We start from the raw sequence: 19,855 nt of genomic DNA, 5'->3' as shown, positions 1-19,855 counted from the left end.
GCGACGCTGAACCACGTCGTCGGCGGCGGCGGCGGTCGGGACGCGGCGGAGAGAAGGTGAATTTAATCGAGTACGGCGACGAGGAAAGGAGTTCGCCGGAGGTGGTCGAGGTGAAGAGAACGACGAGAGAGGCGCGAGGAGAGCGCGGCGGAGAAAGCCGTGTTCGGCCTCGCGGGGTTAACGCACTCTCGACGTTATACCGCGACTAACGATGATGTTTCTACCGTTACGTAAACGCAGCACCGCCGAAGCGGCCGTCGGCACCGCGTTCTGCATTCTGCCCGGACTGGAAACCCGGCTTTTGTAACGCGTTTAACACACTGCCGATCGTAGATTCGTGGGTTCGTCCGGCTCGTCGGCAGAGCGAGATCAAGTTCGGTGTATTCGCAAAATGGAATCCCACACATTCAGTGTTGATGTATGTATTTTTGTGTGGGCGGTTGCGAGCGAACAACACAGCGTATAATACGGATATGCGACGCACAGTCTCACTATCAGGTCTATATCTTGTGAAGAAAATGGACCGGTGTCTCTCTTTGCGATGATTAATAGCATCGTCGAATGAAAAGCGCGTTGTATTCCACTTGCTATCGGTGTCCCTTTGATGCGATAATAACGACTCTCTCGACGTTCGTGCGAAATTAGCTGTTCGTTGATAAACCATTCGACTTAAGGCAGATGATAGACGAGCCAAAAATCTCGGTTCTTGTATAATTTCTAGACTCGCTTCGATAGACGTTTAATGCTGGATTGAAATCAGAGCTCGATAGAGCTCAATTTACTGGTACTGAACTGGTCGTTATTATGAATCGGATGTTTACGTTTTTCAATTATAGAATTATAGAGATTTCGCGCGTAAACAACTCGAGATTAGATAAGGAATATAACTGTCGTTCACATGTACAATTTCGTTAAAGTATATATTATCCGTAAAATTTCCCGTAAGAGGCGCGTAGTTAAGAGAGAAGACGACGGTGGTGGGCGCTTAGCGGAAGAGGATCGGCCATCCTCGATTTCAAGTTTCTCCCGGCGAAACTCGGATATCCTCCCGGCTAATAAGGCGAAAGATTCCGAATTTTATGGGGACGGCGTATCTCTTTGATGGCTCGGAGCAACACAAACGACGTCTCTCACGGGAACGCGTGTCTGGTGCTTCAGTAACTACACTCTGTAACCGGAAACAGGACGTGTGCGCGTTGCTCCTTCAAAGAGCGATCGTTATTCGCGGACGGCGATATACCTGATGGCTGCGGTTTATTAATAGAGGCCACGGCCGGCTAGATTTCGACTAGGAAACTGCGGCCGAGACGCGTTACCCCGTGTTACGACCCCGGGGCCTGTTGCTCGAAGTAAGGCGAGAGCGGCAGCAGGCGGATGGAGGATGCGCATAAATTACGGCATAGTTAGGCCAGTCGAGGATATTGCTCGACGTCCGCATACGTGCATGCGTGAGTGAGTTCGCAGTGGCGTTTGCTGTTGCTGATGATTAATAGCGCCGTTGAATCGCGGTTGAATTTGGCTTGTTATCGGTGTCCCTTTGATGTAATAATTACGGCTCTCCTAACGTAACGACGATTGTAAAGAATTAGCTCCTCGTTGATCAACCATTCGACTTAGTATTCCGACACTAAAGTAAATGATAAAGTCTCTGGCCCATATTCTGTCTTTTATCGATAAAAATGCTTCTAAAAGTAGCTTAGGAGCCACCTAATTGGCTGAGAAGCCACATTTAAGGCACTTTTATCGATGAAAGAAAGTTCAGAATAGTTTGTTTAACTTTTGGACTCGCTTCGACAGCCATTTAATTTGAGAAGGAGGTTTATATACATTTGGCTGTTGTTTGTCATGAATTTTTTAGATATTGGTTTTCCCCTCAATATTGATTCTCAGATCGGTGTCTCTTGAATGTATCAATAACGACTCTCTCAACGTGACTATGTTCGTAAGAAATTAATAACTAATTATTAATATAATTAATTATATTAATAAGCTCCTTATTGATCAACCATAGGGCTTGTATAAGTGATAAAGTCCCGGTTCGTTTAATTTTTGGACTTGTCTCGATAGACATTCAATTTAGAGAGAGCTTGAATATTGGACCGATCGTTGTCGTGAATTGGATGTCGGTTTTTCCGTCGACGCCGATCCAGAATCTAGTCGGAAGTTAACATCGCGGGTTACTGTCGTGAATACCGCAGACGATAATACAATCACGGAGCATCAACGTCGAGGAGACGTTCGATAAATCGTAAATAAACCTCTCCGCGTCAACCTCACGGAGAAATTATCATATTAATGGAATTATTATTCGCGATGGTGGCGCGATTCAAGCGTTCCTCTCGCAACGCGTTGTCGGTCCTTTCGAAGAGCCGCGCGCAAAAGCAGGAAGCGAGTTTGAGAACCGCCGGGCAAAAGAGAAAGTTGCGACCGACATATTTCGCGTTCGCGCAACCGTGCGACGTGTATATGTGTGTGTGTGTATATGCGCATTCTATGTGCGGCTCAGAGAGCCTAGAAGACACACGACACGCGACCCGGGACGACGAAGGAGGCGAGCGTAGCGAAAAGAAGGAGCGAAGCGGCTGGTGCTAATGGCTTCATTCGCTTCGGCGAACGACCGGCCGGCCCTGCTGGGCATCAATTAAGGTGTTACGAACCGCTGCAGTAGTCGCGACTCGCCATACGCGGCAATCCCGACTCAAATCTCCGTACGAGACCGAAGCTTTTCGATCGATGGGCTTCAAGAAGCCCATTGTCGGCGCTCTCCGACGAGATACGGCTGAGAAAGTAATGAAGAAATTCAAGTTCACTGGGTGTGCCTCTTACACCGAAATCGTCGTTTGGCTTCTCACACTTTCCCCGATTTGTCATATTTTATATCTCTTAAATCCAGCCTCGCGCATTTATTTTTGAGTCCTTAATTCGCCACACTCCGGTCTGTGAGACCGTTCGACTTTGTCGCCTTGTTATTTTTATTCTAATTGGTATTTTTAAGCTTGCAATGGGAATTGAATATATATAGTCTAAATAAGATGTTTATGATATTAGGTGAAGAAAATTATTTACGTTTAAGCTAAACTTATTATTATAAGAAAAAGCGTTTTCGAAAGAAATTTTCAAATGGTTTCGTAAATGCGATTTAAGAAAAAGTAATTCGTAAGTTCGTCCGTTATAGTGGCCACTTGATACTTTAAGAAAAAATAGTACGCCATCTCAACACTAGAGAACCGGAAAACGTTCAGCGGTCTGTCGGACCAGACTTAATGAGAACAGAGGGACATTTTTTTTCCAACGCAAATGAAAATTCCATCAAACGTCGTGTCGCATTAGAAATTGAGCGAAATACGATTTCGCCTATTTTTCCTTTCAGCAACTTAATCGGCTCGGGGGAGATCGTTATCTTCGATCGTTAATTGCTCTGGAGTAACAGGCGCCTCAGCGTTGAGAGAAACGTTCGAATTGAATTTCAAAATTTTCCAAAATTTTCAATTCATTTGAAATTCAAAAAATCAGATTGAAAAGTGTGCGCGTGTGTGAGAAGGATATCCGATGATTGTGGGATACTGTGTGTAGCGGAAGAAGCAAAACTCCGTTGGTCGAGCCGATGCGCCGCGATGTGTACCGGTACTTCGCGCCGTCACTTTCGCTGCGGCTCGCTCTCTCGCGCCTCGTCATTCCCATTCAGCGATCTCGTAAACGGGTTCTTAGCCTCGCGCAGTTATGTAGCGAAAGAGATGGGCCCGAACGGATCGGACATAGTTTCGCTTTTATGAGCCACATCGATTCTACGACGCATTTTCGAAACCCCGATGGAGCCTCGTCAAAACCATCGCGTTCCGTTTTTTTTTCGATCGGCCGTTGATCGAGTCTCGAACGTAATGCATCTTCATAACACTAAGCTATAAATCCGAATCGCGTCGAGTCGACGTCCGCTTAAGCGGAAATCGCGGTTTTGCTGTCCGTCTTCTTGAAATTCTCGATCCCTGTCGGGAGAGTTCCTTGTTTGCGAGATAGATTATTCCGCGTTCAATGAGAAATTTGCGAGGCGGATTCTCGAAGGCTGTACCTCCTCGTTGTTAGCCGTCACTTTCGCTGCGCTTCAGAGAATCCGCCGTTCCCGTTCGACGGTCACGCGTGCGTGTCTAAGCGCGTGACACGCATACGGGGTCATCGTCGGAGGAACAATCTTCATGGCACGTATGTAGAACGTAAGAACTTACGTCGGCAGCGTACACGACGGCGAATGCAAAGAAGAAAAAAAAGAGAAAAAAGCGGAAACGCGATGAAAATCAACGAGCTGTTATTTCGAAGAAGACAACGTTCATATCCGTGCAGTCTGTCTCGTTAAAATGGTAGAAGCGGCAGATATGATTACGTAATGATTAAAAGCCATTATTCCAACAATAACGTCTAATAATAATATCGATTATGATATATCCATGTAGTTTAAGTTATAATCTCGTTCCGCGAAATTCGTCTCTCAACGACGGTTCGGCTCGCGAGCCGATCAGCCTTACGCGAGATTCGGGCTTTGCCGATAATTATTGTCAATTATAGTTTTTACTTTTATTCGCTCGTTACACTTATATAAGAAACTTTCGTGCAGCCGCGCTTGGCGTTATAATACTTACCCAATTTTAAGTCTAAACAATTCAGGAAACGCGAACTCTTTGCATCACACTTTCCGACCTGTTTATATAACGTTCCCCGCTCGCGAACATTAGAACCGATTTTGCATCACCGTTCGTACAACATGACTTCACCGGTAACGACTTCTTTGATCCCAAGTCCGACAGAAGGAGTGACAAGTGTTAATTCTTCTCCGATCGGAAAATCTGAGGACACGTCGGAGGCCGCGATCGACGCGACCGAATTGACAAGGCGACGCGAATCGCGCTCGTCGCTTTCGCACGCGTCACGCACACGCACGAACGCAAGTGCAAGGTAGTGCAACGGCTCGGTGGAACGGCCAGCCGGGTAGAGGTGAGCGAAAGTTTCTTACGTCAGTCATGCACGCGCATAATAAGCCGCCGATGTGCCGCTATCGCGCCGCCGGCTATCTCGTCGCGGCTTTTCACGTAAGCGCGCGCCTTCAGACGAGCCGTCGTTTTGCTTTCGTTCGTTGGTTCGCTCGCTCGTTTACGGCGTTCAGACGCTACCTGGATCGATCTGGAAAATCAAGGGAGGCCGAAGCTGGGTCCCCGAGATCGCTACGTTTAAATTATAAATTGTTCTCGACGCCCGCGCAACGCTCCACGCTCTTCGTTCTTCGCCGCGCTAAGTTTTACGGATGAAGGAGGCGCGAACGATCGAGGAAAAGCCGTGAAGAAACTCACGTAATGTCTCAGACTGCATCGCACCGATCGTCAGAGTAAACAGATTTTTATGTAACGCGTATGACTTATTTTTAAAACAATTCAAGTGTCTGGTGCACGTACATGTCGCGTAAGTCGTTGAGAATTTTAATTACGCGCGATATTTCCCCTGATAGAAATTTCATGCATTTTTTGAGCACTTATGGGACAGTTTATTAACTTTTGTCTACACAGAAAAAATAGTCTTATAAATCAATAATAGATATTCTCATATAGGCAAGAATATTATAATATTCTTAAGAGATTTGTAGTTTTGAATTGAATGCAAGTAATACTTGCATCAATACAAATTCGATCAAATCAAAACTAAAAATCTTCTAAGAAGATTATAATATTCTTGCTTATACATGTGAGAATATCTGTCACTGATTTAAGACTAATTTTTTCCGTATAGTAACTAAGAATTCTATTTGAGATTCCAATCGAGATGTAATGCTTTGCCAACAGTTACTATTCACAAAAAATGTACAAAATCTAAACCCATTTGCTGAAATTACCCATTTACAAAAATAAATGGACAAAAAAAACTATTCAAGCTTGGGCAGTTTTACCCTAGAAGTATCCCCGAATAAAACTCTATCAACTTCTTATCCATTTCCTACGCTGTATTGATGCAACTAATGAGAATGCATTAATTAATTAGACTGCATGTTTAGGAAAATCGCATACATCTCTACCAAGGTCTTTCTTCCTCGATCAGAACATATCGTCGATTTCAACCAACGAGTCGCAACCGTCATGTGATAGTCATGGTGAGCTCGTTGTGAGCGGTACTTAAAATGACCCGTCACGAAGCAACGACCCGGAAGCGATAACTGCGCGCGAGGTCGAACCCACGGTCGATAAGGAGGTCGGGCGTACACAGCAGCGGCGAGTTTTCCAGGGTGGTATATTCGCCGTTGGTGTAGGACTCCGTTTGCGCTTGCGTGTGTGTACACATTCACCGTATGTGTGTCGCGTAATCGAAACAATCTTAGACAACGGCGATGCGTTTCCGACGTAGCACGATGGCACGATAAGCCGCACGAAATCTGATGCATTATTATTTCACGTGCAATGAAGAACAGCGATCTAACGCGCGTTTGCCGACGATATACATGCATACACTGGCCGGCGCGTTGTTTCGAAGCCACTGGAGCGAATGGAAAAATCCCGCGGCCACCGTTGGATTTTTCGCCGCAAACAAGCGCCCGGTAGCCCTTTTAAGTCTGTTTGGCTTGTTGCGCGCTGTGCACACGAGAACGGAGAGTGAATTCGAGAACGCACTTAGAGTCGCGATATAGTTATGCCGTGGCGATGCGAATATCGCTTAACAGGTACTCGCGACGTGTCGTAACTGCTTAGAACTACAGTCGAGCCGCGAGCGAGCGGACGAACGGCCGATAATTAATTTCGTGCAAAGCAGCCGACGTCAGAAGCTTGACGTTCTCTCTCGACGAGACGGAAAAACCGAGCTCGCCCGATTTCGATTCAGCTTTGGCAAAAAACGTTCGTTTCGTCTCTGCGATTCCCATTCGAATAATTTAAAATTGATCTTTCCTCGGTAAGAATCTCAAGGAAGAAAGAAAAAGAAAGGGAGGTGTACACTTGTCACGTGAGTTCATTAATTTTCGCGCCTTTTATTGGCTTGCAATGTCTCAGTCGTTAATTTTCTACATGAAATATTTTCGCGAACCTCTCGAATCGCAAACCAGCCGGAGACGCCGAACGGTCGCGCGACAAGGAGCGGTCGACTGGCCTGCGCTTTCACGGTGCGGTGTGAGCGTGGCTTAACACGGCATGAACGTCGTGTTGCAATGGCCCAGAAGCGGTAGCTAGGCGAAGGGTCAAAAACACCGAGCGGCACGGTTTCTAGGCCATGCGCTGCTATCTATAAACCCCTGTTCGAGCTTCAGCCCTCGTCCCTCGCTCCTACCCGCTCCCCTTCCCCCCTCCCCATTCCCCGCCCATCACCAACCCTCCCACACTCGTTGAACTCTACCTACACCATGCACAGGACACTAGCACCTACATCATTGCGTTCCCTCCTCCTCGTTTTCCTCTCTCCTTCCCCAACAATTCTATCCACGCTCTCTTTCTCTCCCTCGCTCGCTCTCTCTTCAGGTCTCTCTTTCTCTCTTTGTCGCGCTCTTCCGACAGCAGGCGCTCTCTCACTTTCTCTCGACTCGTACCAACGAACGCTGGTAGCTCTATTATAGTGGTGTCTTCAAATTCGGCATGAAGAGAGAGAGAGAGAGGGAGAGAGAGAGAGAGAGAGATACTTGAAATAGAGGCGGCTTTGATGTTTCCGCGAGGCGTCACCTCGCGCGAATTTCGACCGCTATCGGTAGCGAGGAGGCGTAATTGCGGCCTCAAGATTTGACCTCTTCGTTCGTCCGCGCAATTGAGATGCTCCTTTTCTCAATCTTTAAACTTCTATTCGAGGATTTACTATACTATACTATACCATAGATGAATAAGTGACAAGAGTTCTTAGGGAAAGCAGGAAAATGGAATGTATCGTAATCAGCTGGTAGATTTTCTCGAATTAAAGTTAACCGAGGCAACGAATTCATATCAGTTCGTTCGAACTGGGAAAATAATTGAAGTAGTCGAGTTGCATTATTCATCCCGCACACCTTCCGTGGCCGACGAAATCGTTAACTGGTCGCAATTACGACTTGTTAACATCGAGCTCTTGTAATTATCGTATAGGCGCTTTCAATAATAAGCATCATTTAACATTGACGTTAACACTGACGTTATTGACGCGATTACATCCATCGTTAATTTATTTTCGCGTCGAAACACGGATTAGGAGACAACATCGTCTTGATCGCACGCGATCGCACTTCGTGTTCAACGACTAGTAGAAATAGCCGTCCTACAGTCAGCCGTTCTGGAAATATCGCCGGCTCGAAAAATTGGTGCTATCCCGCCGTCGGTTCTCCTTCTAAATTCGGCGAGGTCTATCGATCTTCGTCTCGAACACCAAGGGCGGTCTGTAGATTGTCCAAGTAGACAATAGAGATGTCAACTCGGACGATACGCGACCCTGGGAAAAAGAGCATCGTCGGCTGATCCGCGCGACGACCGCGATACGTCGGTCGGCTCCGAAACAAAATTCGGCCGCTTAAACTTGACAATGGGGCCGCCGAATGCTCTTGAACGCAGGGGGAAATAATGCGATACGCGTGCACGCACCATTACCTGGACCTCCTTAAGCGCTTACGCAACCGATCACCGCCAGCGTGTATCTGCGTGACCACGTTCGTACGAAAGTATCGCGCGCAGGCCAGCGACCGATCGCTCTCTCTTCCGCGAAGGTTCTCATCGTCGTGTCGCGTTCTCTCCTACTCGCGTGTCGCAATCGGAAAATCGGTACTTTCCTGAAACGCCGAGGAATGGTGGCCGCTCACGTTGGCGGTTCGAGGAGATTTCTCAAGCGTGGTCGGTGGAAAAACAGAGACCGACCGGTTAAAATTTCGAGCGTGAAGACGGCGAACCGGTCGCGAAATACGATATCTTTCACGTGCTTTTTTTTTTGCAGTAATAGTTATATAGTAGATGAGAAAATTAATCAATACACATCGATCGATTTAGCGAGTCTCGATTGCGCTTGGCTTGCAAGTGATACTGTAATATTTTTCTTCTTCTATAGAATTCTCGTGGAAAATTCTCAAATATTCATAACTTTTTGGGCGAAAAGCAGAAGACTCAAGGAGAGATGAATCGCGTTCTCGTATGAACGAAATTTGGGTTAAACTTTGGACTGTCCACGGAAAGCGGCGCGAAAACAAAATTCACAGACCGTGCCGGTTACGTGCGAGTAAAACGTTTCGTCCGCGTGCATCCGCGCGCTGCTGCTCGTGTAACGGGCTATCTTTACTCGGTTTAATACTCCGGACTAACGACTTTCACTTAGCGGGGTACTCACTTTCTGAACATGCAAGTGAACCGAGCGTTGCGCGATCGCGTAATGAAAGAAAACGAAAATCCCTATCATTTCGCAAAGATCGATCCGCTCTCAATCACATCGCGTTAATCTCGCACACTCGGCGGGCTTCGGCCGCGTTGACATTTCCACCGAGTGTGCATGTAACAACTGCTTTCAGCCGGCAACGTAACAGTTGTTCCCGAGTTCATGGCATCGATACAAATTGTCGATCGCGCACAATCGGAATGCGCGCACAGAGAGTGGACATGAACAACAGACGCGTCGATAAAAATACGCGACGCGATAATTGCGCGGCAGGAACTGCGCTTTCTGAAAGCGTCGCTTTATATCAGATGTTCGAAAAGTGGAAAATGAACGAGCGCTGCATCTGCCCGCGAGTGTCACCGATTTTATTCTCGTCTAATGTCGCAAACATGATGTGTGTGTGTGTAGTCAGTAGCAGAAATGTTGCAACGCTTTTTGTTCTCAATGAGTTTCGCAACGCGTCCATACTCAACGGGAAAGTCTACTTTTCAATCATTTTCAGAAGATAAATTTTCCCACTGGAAGCATTCTGATATTTATCGAAGTACAAACGTCCGTAACATTTCCGCCACTGACTGTGTGAACTCCGTGATTTTCATATCGGAGACCTTTGAGATTTTCGCGCTCGCCTCTCCATTTTCCAGCATTGTCAGGCAACGCAACCTAAATCCACGTGGACAAATAAGGATATACTCTCGAAATAAACATGGTAATTAAAATTCGAATCATACGAAACGCAAGGCGAAGCGAACGAGCTCGCTCGTTGACCAAGCTAACCGCATCGTCGTCGCCAACGAGACTTCGTCTTATTTTAGTAATATCGCCCCGTCCTTTATGTAACGGGTTCCGTGCGCGATGATTCAAGCGGAATAGAGTAGGCGTAGTCGTAGGTGGTATAGACGCGAAGTTTACGGCCTATCTTCCCCGCGGTTGAATGAAATCGAGAGTGCTCATCGGAAATTATTCCTTTTGTCGCGCCAACTGACCGATCGGTCATTCTTTTCTTTCTTCCTTCCTTCCTTCCTTCCTTAGATACGCGTTCATTCACGAGGCGTACGCGCGTAATCCACGGGATTCGCGCACAGAACGGCGGTGCCCAGTCGGATTAACTGAAACGGCCGGGTCACTTCGCTATTTCCCGTTGCATAACGCAATTAAACGGTTATTTAACGCGGCCGGTCGAGGGGCAGAGAAGGAGAGCCGGCGGTAAAAACGGGAAAAATAGCCGCGCTACGCGGTTTCGACGATAACGCGAGCCGGGCGGAAACGCGTTACTCTGCGATTCGACTTTTTTCCCTCGATCCCGGTCGTCACTCCGCCACCTCCTCCACCGCGATAATTAATGAAATTGACGGTGATCGGCAAAATCGCTCGCGGTTCTCCTAATGTGATTTTACGTAACGCGCGAGTTGCGTAACACGAGAGCAGGTCGTGCGATCGCTCGAAGGAAATAAACCTGGATTCTCGGTCGTATTTCATTCAAAACGGCGGATCCCCGGCGCATCTCGCTCGCGCAATGAGACGATCGAATTGTCTCCCGGCTCTGGTTGATCTTGATTATTATCCCCGTTTTTGCGTGCCCAATGAATGGCGTCGAGATAAATGTGACATGCAATGTAAATACTTCTTCAGCAAAAACGTAGGTATAGAATCGAAATTTATTAAGAAATCAAGATCTTCATGTAAACGTACCGCGAAATATATTTTGGAGCACCTTATACATAGAATATCCCAAAGTTTACGATAAATATTTGAATAATAAATTCTTTCTGACATTCTATAAAAGTTCAAATATGAAAATATAAAGACATCAATAGTTTTCGACAAGCGATTGAAATATTGAGTAAAGTTTTTCGCGAACTAAGCTTCGGGCGACCAAAATGGACAACAAAATTATTTTCCCCGTTTAATTTCAAACGGTCTTTAATTTGACAGAATTTTAATTTGAGAGTCTTAGCTACGAAAGATATGTTAAAAGTTGAAAAGTTACCATAAATAATAGATTTCCTAATTTTTTAATTTTGATTTATTTTAATATTAAAACTTTTGTTTAAGAATGTTATAAAGAATCTATTATTAAATATTTATCATGAACTTTGGTGACATCCTGTATGAAAAATAAATTGTGAGCGAGAAAAATATGAAAACATTCCACTCGTATTTATAATATATTCCGGAATCTGCAAAATACTTTATCGCGTCTGCAAAATTCTGCCACATCCCCCAATTTCGATCGTTGGACTGGATAACGTTACCGTACATATTTCAGAACATTAAACCGAATCGTACGATAAAAGAAACATGTTTTTTAAAAAATAAATAGCTAAAGTCGCGCTTCACTTCGCTAAAAACAACCATCTTGTCTGATAGAATTTGATTAGCATGCATAGCAATGCCGCAATTTCCGTCGTATATACCGTTTCCGTAATTTACGATTATTGATAAATAAATTATAACATTTTCCTGTATCTTAGTTTCCATTTCTGGAAAATCGATATTTGCAGCTGTTTCTTTTCTCATCGCGATATCTCTCGCAGATCAGAGAAAACCGCGAGTACCTGTGATAACGCGCGCGAATTCGTTTTCCACGAAGGCCAGGAAACTTTTGCGAGCGAGCCTGCCGGAAGGAGGAGGGCAAAATTGAGTGGAAAGTATCGGTTCGATGCGGCTTTGCGATGGCGGAGTTGAGCTTCACTGTCCGGTACAAATAAATTCCTCTCTACGTCATTACGGCAGATCGACCGATCTGGCAGAGTTACGCGGTCGGAGGATGCGAGAGGGATCACGGGGAGGTGCAGGGAGCGAGGGAAGCGGGAGGAACGAGCAGTTTCGCTAGATGGAAAGGTGGGGCGTCCGCGATGGAGGAGCACGAAGACGAGGGTCTTCTTGATCCGCGAGCTCGGGCCTCTCGCATAGGTCATTTCCTCGTGGATAACCCAATTAGAGCGATTATTTAACGCTCTAGTCGCGCGGTCTACCCCCTTCTCTTTCTTCTCTCCTTCCTCCCGGCATCACTATCTTCCCACCTACTTTCACGGTGCCAGCTCGGAAGGCGCGGTGGTCTCGCGAAGGGAAGGGCACGGCGAGGGCGGAAAGACGCGGTGAAACAGGTACCGCGACCTGTCGTGGGTGTCGGTAAAAGTGCCTATTTCTGTATCTAGGTATCTCCGAGGCCGCGTTCGGCCACGCGATCTCGGAGATCGCGCGATTATCGTCGAGCATGAATTTCGATGACTCGGACTTCAGGCAGACGGGGGAGGGGGCGATTTAATACGCGAGAGCTCAAGCTGGATAATAATTTCAATCTATCGGACTGTTTGCGAAAATCTATTTTCCTTCTCATTCCTACAACGACCCGAGTATTCTGGGGTCGAATATTACATATACTTGACAAGTCACATACATATATTGATATCATTATATATCTAACAATTTTGATTAATAATTAATAACACTTAATTCTGAATAATATTTGATATTTCATTGAAGCAACTACGTAATAGACCACTCGATAATTCTGTAGTGTCTGCTTGGTTACTTGAATAATTCACAAATTAATGCATCCACTCATGCATTTTCACGTGCAAAAACAAGCGTCGGTCAGGATGACAGTATATCTGGAAGAGAGGAGGAAGAGGAGGGGAGGTCGGCGGGCCAGCGAGCAATCGGCCGATGAGATTACGTCGTTTCGCGCATACACCAACACGTTCGCTCGCTCGTCCGCTCACGGCGGGCTCGGCAACGCGAATGCGCGTTGGCCCGTTCCCCGTGTCCAGGGTTACCCGCGGTCGTTGTGTCCAAAAACTTTGGCAATAAACTTACGCGCGGGGATCTCGAGCGAGCGAGCGAACGAGCGAGCGAGTAAGCGAGTGAGCGACCTGGCCGCGCCGATGGCAATGGCAGCGCGTCGCCAGGATAGTTTCACTAGTTGCATAACTCTAATGGGCTGACCGTTGCCGGCTGCTACTACTGTTGCCCGAGAGACCCGCGAACCCATCGCGTAACTCCGCTCGTCTAGAGGTACACCCGATCGGAATACCGGCTTATATTCCGGACGTCTCTCTTTATTTCCAGAACACGTCGACGACGCGCTATATGTTGCGAGCGAATATATTCTACGTTATCCCTGAGATATTAACATCCGCGATCATGACGTTGAAGTAACATCATAGGTCTCTCAAGCCTGCATCACGAATTGTAAAATTGTAAAATTCCTGCTTTTTTGCATTTTTTGCTCCTTTATGAATTATTCAGTTTATTATCTATTTTTATTTATTTGTAATAGACTAATCGCCGCCAGGAAATTAGTTACCTCATTGGATTAGGTTGATAATAGCAGTGATCACATAGACCCAATAAGAGTGGGGTATAGTATCTTGCATGTGGGAGAAGGGGCAAACATGTAGGCTTCATAGGCCTACATGTCTTAGGCCAACTATCAGAATTAATTTATCAGAATTAATATACAGGGTAATTATTTTGTAGAATGCTGGATTTTTAGTGATGATATCAAGACACTTCTACATAAGTTTATTATTTACTACAAAAAATATTTTCTTATAACTTATTTAACTTTCTAAGTAATAAACGTTAATTTTGAGCGAAAAATTAAGAGAAATATCTTACATTATAATATATTACAAACATGAAAATATTTATTTTTTAGTTTTCTTATTAACGCTTAAGCTATATGTCAATTGAACTTAATAAAAATGCATATAAAATAAAGTGATATATAAATATTTAATTATAAATGTGGTTCAGAAGAAATTAAAAGTAGAAATTCAAAATAGGATGTTAACCGCGAGAAATATATACAAAAAGTGTTATCTTTAGTTGCGAATATCTCGTCAGCTTCCGAATAGTTAATCTATTTATAATTGCGCCAAAAATTAGGTCATATTTAAATCTATAGATAGTACAAGTTTCAACGAATTCTAAAAAAACACATTTTGTGCTACAACATATTTTAAATGCGACTGACGTTGAGTGAGCGGCGGAAAAGTCGTAAAACATTTTATCTCGATGAACTTCGCAACGCTATCGATATCTAAATCTAGATTGGTGCATTTCCAAAAATGGATGTCAATACACCAATCAAAACGCAATATTCCTATCCAGTAAGCAATCCAGCACGAAAACAAGCATCGTGTGCCGCTGGCTTAACAGGAAAATTTGACGTCCAATAATGATCAAAAGATAAATTCTCCTATTGAATACGAATATAACACATTGCAACACTCACTGAAGAAGAGTGTCGCGATCTTTCTATTACCGACTATGCCTATCTGTCTTCAAGTTCGTCGTCTCGCACGAAGATCGCGCACGAAAACGTTGTTTCAGTTTGAGAATCGGAAGGCTGCATTTAGCTTCTCGTACGGATATTTTCTGATCGAACATCATGAGTTACGAGCTGCGCTAAACGGCGGTGAGTGCCGAAGAGTGCACGAAAAGTTAAGCACAGGGCCGAGTGATAAGCGGCGAGTTGCGTAATCTCGAATTAACCAATAAAAAGGTAATTTCGGGCGGTTCAATCAACAGTCACGATGCGCGAGTAGTAGGCACAGGTAATTGACTCTATGTTTCGCCCAGAGTGTTCAGGTTTGAACGGAATTCTCTCTCTCTCTCTCTCTACCTCACTCTCGCTCACTCTATAATCTGCCGTCATTAACATTAAAGTCCAGATTGCAGTCTACCAGCGCGAACGGCGAAATCGGAAACGACCGTTCTCGCGCGTGCCCCGCCGTTAACGTTAACTCGAATTTAATGTACCGCGATTAATCTCCCGCCTGTCGAATCGTTCCGCCTTTACCTCGAGCGAGGGCGATTTACGGCTCGTCGATGCCGATCGCCGTTTCGGTACCGTGATCGAGCGCGCGCCGGGTGATCGACCCCGCGAAGCCACCACGCGCATCTACCGACCGACAGGTAGCCGATAGTTTCACCAGTTGCGTAATCGATAGCTCGCCGGCCGCCGTCAAACGAGTCGATCGTTTTGCAATGCAACAACAAAGTGGAACTCGAGTCGTCGTGCTAGGCAGCGGTTGAGCTTCTCTCTCTCACCCGCTCGATTCTCGCGATTCGCACCGTTGATCGTTTAATAGATGTCAAATTCCGCGAGGCATGAAACGAGAGGTTTGCAAAAGTATCGACTACCTCGATACGATCGATGCGTAACATGCAAATGAGAAAATGAATGAAATAAAGCGGAAAAAGAAATACGCGTTCGAAGCTATTTAATATATTTATCGATCATAATTATTTACGGGACACAGAAACAACGACTTGTCTGTTTTTATTATAACATAACATAGTTATTTGTATACGTGAATCATTAACCGTGTGCACATTTGCGAAAATCTCAGCACGTAATCCACAAATGAGCAAAGTTCGCTTTTGCAAGTAAGTCTACTTAATTATAACAAAGAGAAAGGAAAGGCTTCAATATTCCAAGCATAAAATAACTAGCCCATCACGTAAATTCTCGACGCTCGTTATCAGGCATTACTACCAACGGACGTTCTTATCTCGTAGACGCGACGTTCACGAGGGGCATACACACATACACGCGCGCGCGTGCTCTTTCGCACGCGTGAGCTCGTGCTTGTATTGGCCGACTGATAGGGTTGCGCAAACGTCATCGAAAAGTTCATGATACAAAGTCACGTTACGAAAACGGCGCTCTACGTCAGCGGCGGCGGCTGCTGCTGCTGCTATGCGAATGCGAAAAAGAGAACGAGAGTGCATCGGTGAATGTTAATGCCAATTCGAGCACGCCGGTAATAATAATACGGCGAGCGCGATCGTGGCACTCGACGACAGCGCGGCCTTTTCCCGGACACCCACCTTTCATTTACATCTGTCGCGCGCCTTGCTAATTAGTCGTAATTGCCGCGACCCTCGACCGGTGACCGTCTCTCAGCTTAGAACACCGTATCCGACGTGCAAAACCTGTCGACTACAGAGAGTGGTAGTGTTTGTCGCGTTCTGTGCGCTCGAGACGATTGGAATGCACTTGGCTACGAGTACTACGCGAACAGTCTATTGCGTTATATTTTATTACTATGTGAAACGCGACTTTCATCGGCGATTAGCGATAGGATCGAAACGCATTCGATGTCAAACAGTTGGATATAAGTCAACGTTTCGTTTGATCGGTTTTTCAGCGATTGAAATCATTTTCTTCGCGTATCTCGAATTTGGAAGGATATCAAGTTGCGCTTCGTAAAACTGTTAAGGTGAATGTCCCAATTAGTTATAAAATAATCTTATCGTAAAAATAAATCAAAGAATTAATGATATTCGTGTTAAGCTAAGTATATAAAATATATTTTGTTCGAAAGTTTCAACATTTGTGACTCTAATTGTATTGTATTTTTTAAATTTATGATACGATTTAAATTAATTTATAATATCTCCTTAAAAGAGACGAAAATACTATTTAGTGATATATAATCGTACTTTGAGCGCGCTTACAACGATGTTAGTTAACAAGTCAACTCATTAGCAGTTCTGAGTAGGAATTTTGCTATACACACGCGTGATTATTGATTTTTTCTAGGCACTTTTCACAACACTGTTATCACTATGTTTAGAATACAAGTGATACTGAAAGTGTTATATCATCATACATCTTATGTTTTGTTAACGCGCTAACATCGTTGTGAACGCGTTTAGAATAAAGGCCATAATATTTTAGTATTTATTATGGCTTTTAACTTCATTTAATACCTGTCATAATGAATAATATATAAAATTTAAAGTAAAAATATATTTTTTTAAGATAAATATGGAGATGTATCTGACCTATTAATAGGTGCGATTGTCACAAATGGGACACTGTCACTGATTGGGACATTCATCTTATTTCTTATTTGTTAATTTTTTAATTTACGGAATTCTCCTTCGGAATTTCTTGCAGAGTTAATCTGTATTATTTAATTCTTAATTTGCGAGGATATATATATGTTAAACAGTTGAGCGGACATAAATTCGAGACATAAATCGGGCGATCGCGCAGTTTTCGTTGTGCTGCGAAAAGTCACCGATTTCGACGAACTGTTCCGCGTTCTCTGATCGGATTATCTGAATGACATTTCATATCGGGCGCAGTTTATTGACGGGGATCGTTGTCAATTACTACGAGTTGGCTTTCCTTTTTGTCTCTTTTTCATTTCACACACGATCACATTTACGGAGTATCGCGCAACTAACTAGCGTTAATTCACAACGTTCGTGAAAGAGTTTCGTTTCGCTTTGCGCCTCCACTCCGATATGTTAGCCGTTTTAACAAACACATAACACACACACTCAAACAAATGCGCTCAACCGCTTAGCTTAGCGCGAATGGAAATAATGTTTTTGGGATAGTATCTTTCGATTCGTACATGATTCGATAAACGATTGAGTGAAATTGCGAAGTTGCGCGAAATTGCGCGGCTAACGAGGCCGAAGTGTGCCCCGTGTGTTTATATGGTCGCGGCGAGACGCGCAAATAATACAATCTCTCCGCCTGACTCACCCCGGCGCGTTCCTCTATGTTGTATCGGCAATTTTGTGTAACCGTATCGCAGCGAATATTTTTAGTTAACTCAGCTGACCTGTCCTCCCCTCCGTCCTCACTCTTGTCGCTGTTATCGCCATACGGTCAATTTTTGTTTTTTCGTCCGCCGACGCAGAGCGCGCGGTTTTATCGGTTTATATAATTTAACATTCATCCATTTCCTGTTCAGTTTACGGGAAATCGTTCGAAGCGACGTTCATCGCTTGTCCCATAGTTTACGCAGCCTATCCAGCGTAAGGTAAGTTCTGCGAATATTATTGCCTCGGGATATTAACGACGCGCGCGCGAGTGTTGCGAATAATGGATCCGTCCTTTGAACAAAATTCCACGATATATCGCGTGTGATTGATAAACTTTCGAAATGGTATATTTTTGTAAGTCATATTTTCGGCAAAAACGCATCGCCCCGCAAATGCCATCTTAACGTTCCTCAGATTTCGCGAAAAAGTCGCTGAGAAAAATGACCTGCTGCGCGATATTTCGTTTGATCGCTTTCTCCGCGACTGAAATCATTTTTTTCGCGAATTTAATTAGACGTGTCAAGGAACCGTGACGGAATTTTATTAGTCGCAGTTTTGGCGGCGTCTCGGTGCATATTTAAATCCGGAGCTTGTCAATGGCATCGAACTTTTCGCTCGCGCCATCGGATCGGGAACTTGGCGAAGTCCTCGTCGAACTTTTCCCAAGCTTCTTTTCTCATTTCTCTCCTGCCCGAATGTAGCGCGCTTTTCTCGCAGTAATTAAATATCAAAGAGCAGCTACGTTCACTCAAGTTCGCGATAACGTGTGGATATTTGGTCTTAGATGTTACTAATCTCCGTAAATTTTTCTCAACGATAATTTTTTTCAGATGAAGTTCATGAATTTGTGGTCGTTGTTGGCAATGATTTTCTTACTTTTGGGCTTCGCCAGCGCGGGAACGATATCTCCTTTTGAGGATGGAAATCGAGATAAACAGGGACATATAATCGAACTACCGGTTAGATGCCCTGATGGAAACTATAAAATAGTTAATGGTCGTTGCAGAGAAATAGTCTGAAGAAACAGAGATATGTTTAATACGAATCTATAATATTCCGTGGGACAATAAAGAACTCGGTGTGTTATACTACCTTTTACACCGACATACGCAAATATAAGCTTGTGCTATATGTCCTGTTATTAAAATGCCAATGCTGTTTCTGCACCTGGTTAAAATTTACCGGCAAAAATTATTCTATACTTCGCAGTTTTTAAACATTATTCCCGAAGAATTTTCTCGATTACAATGCTTTGTTTTTCATTATTTTTTTTTTTAATTTAACACTCGCACACCTCTCGAAGCATCGACGTTTCGACATTTTTGTAAGAGAGAACAATCGACGCCAAATTGGCTGCGCGCAAAAAGGGCAGGTTCGATAGATACGAAACAGCTCGTGTAACTCCGGATATATACAATATAAATATAAAATATATATAACACAGATAAAACACGTTGTTGATAATAAGAGAAGAAGGAAGAGAGAGAGAGAGAGAGAGAGAAAAAACGCAGATTGGAAAAAAGCCAGCTCATGGGGTAAAGTATGCGCGCACGATTATCCCGCGGAAAGGCGACTTTTTCTTCGGCCTTCGGCCGAGTATCTTTGATATGCTCGCGACGGCGATGGCGACGACGTCGAGCGACGACTTCTTGCGCGCCGCGCTACGTGGTGCACGCGCTTTTTGCGAGTGTGCGCCGTTCGTGCGTTCCGCTTGCCAGCGTTAAGAGAGCGAACGATTCACCTCTCGTGGCCTAAATAAACAACCGAGAATACATCGACCCGCACGCGCGAGCCTAGTCGCTACCGCCTGCACCGCCGGTCGTAACACGTCGTCGACTTCGCACGGCTTATACCACAACGACGAGCGGAACGGGTGGATTCGCCGACGCTGTCGCATCACCGCACTCGATGCACAGCGATGCAACGATGCCGACGT

At 44.8% G+C, this 19,855-nt stretch overlaps 2 long non-coding RNA genes across 2 annotated transcripts in view; both read left to right on the top strand.

Moving 5' to 3' along the window:
• Positions 1 to 19,855, top strand: part of LOC106748530 — a 100,479-nt gene that overhangs the window by 72,771 nt on the left and 7,853 nt on the right. The window lies entirely within an intron of this gene.
• On the top strand, positions 18,039 to 19,369 carry LOC106748529. Its single transcript, XR_001374767.1, has 2 exons — positions 18,039 to 18,137; positions 18,750 to 19,369. It is a non-coding gene; the product is annotated as an uncharacterized LOC106748529 (long non-coding RNA).

This window comes from Dinoponera quadriceps, unplaced genomic scaffold, assembly GCF_001313825.1.
Source record: "Dinoponera quadriceps isolate SergipeBrazil2010 unplaced genomic scaffold, ASM131382v1 scaffold2872, whole genome shotgun sequence".
NCBI classification, from domain to species: domain Eukaryota; kingdom Metazoa; phylum Arthropoda; class Insecta; order Hymenoptera; family Formicidae; genus Dinoponera; species Dinoponera quadriceps.
The sequence above is the reverse complement of the archived record's forward strand: the minus strand, read 5'-3'. Positions and strand labels throughout refer to the sequence as shown.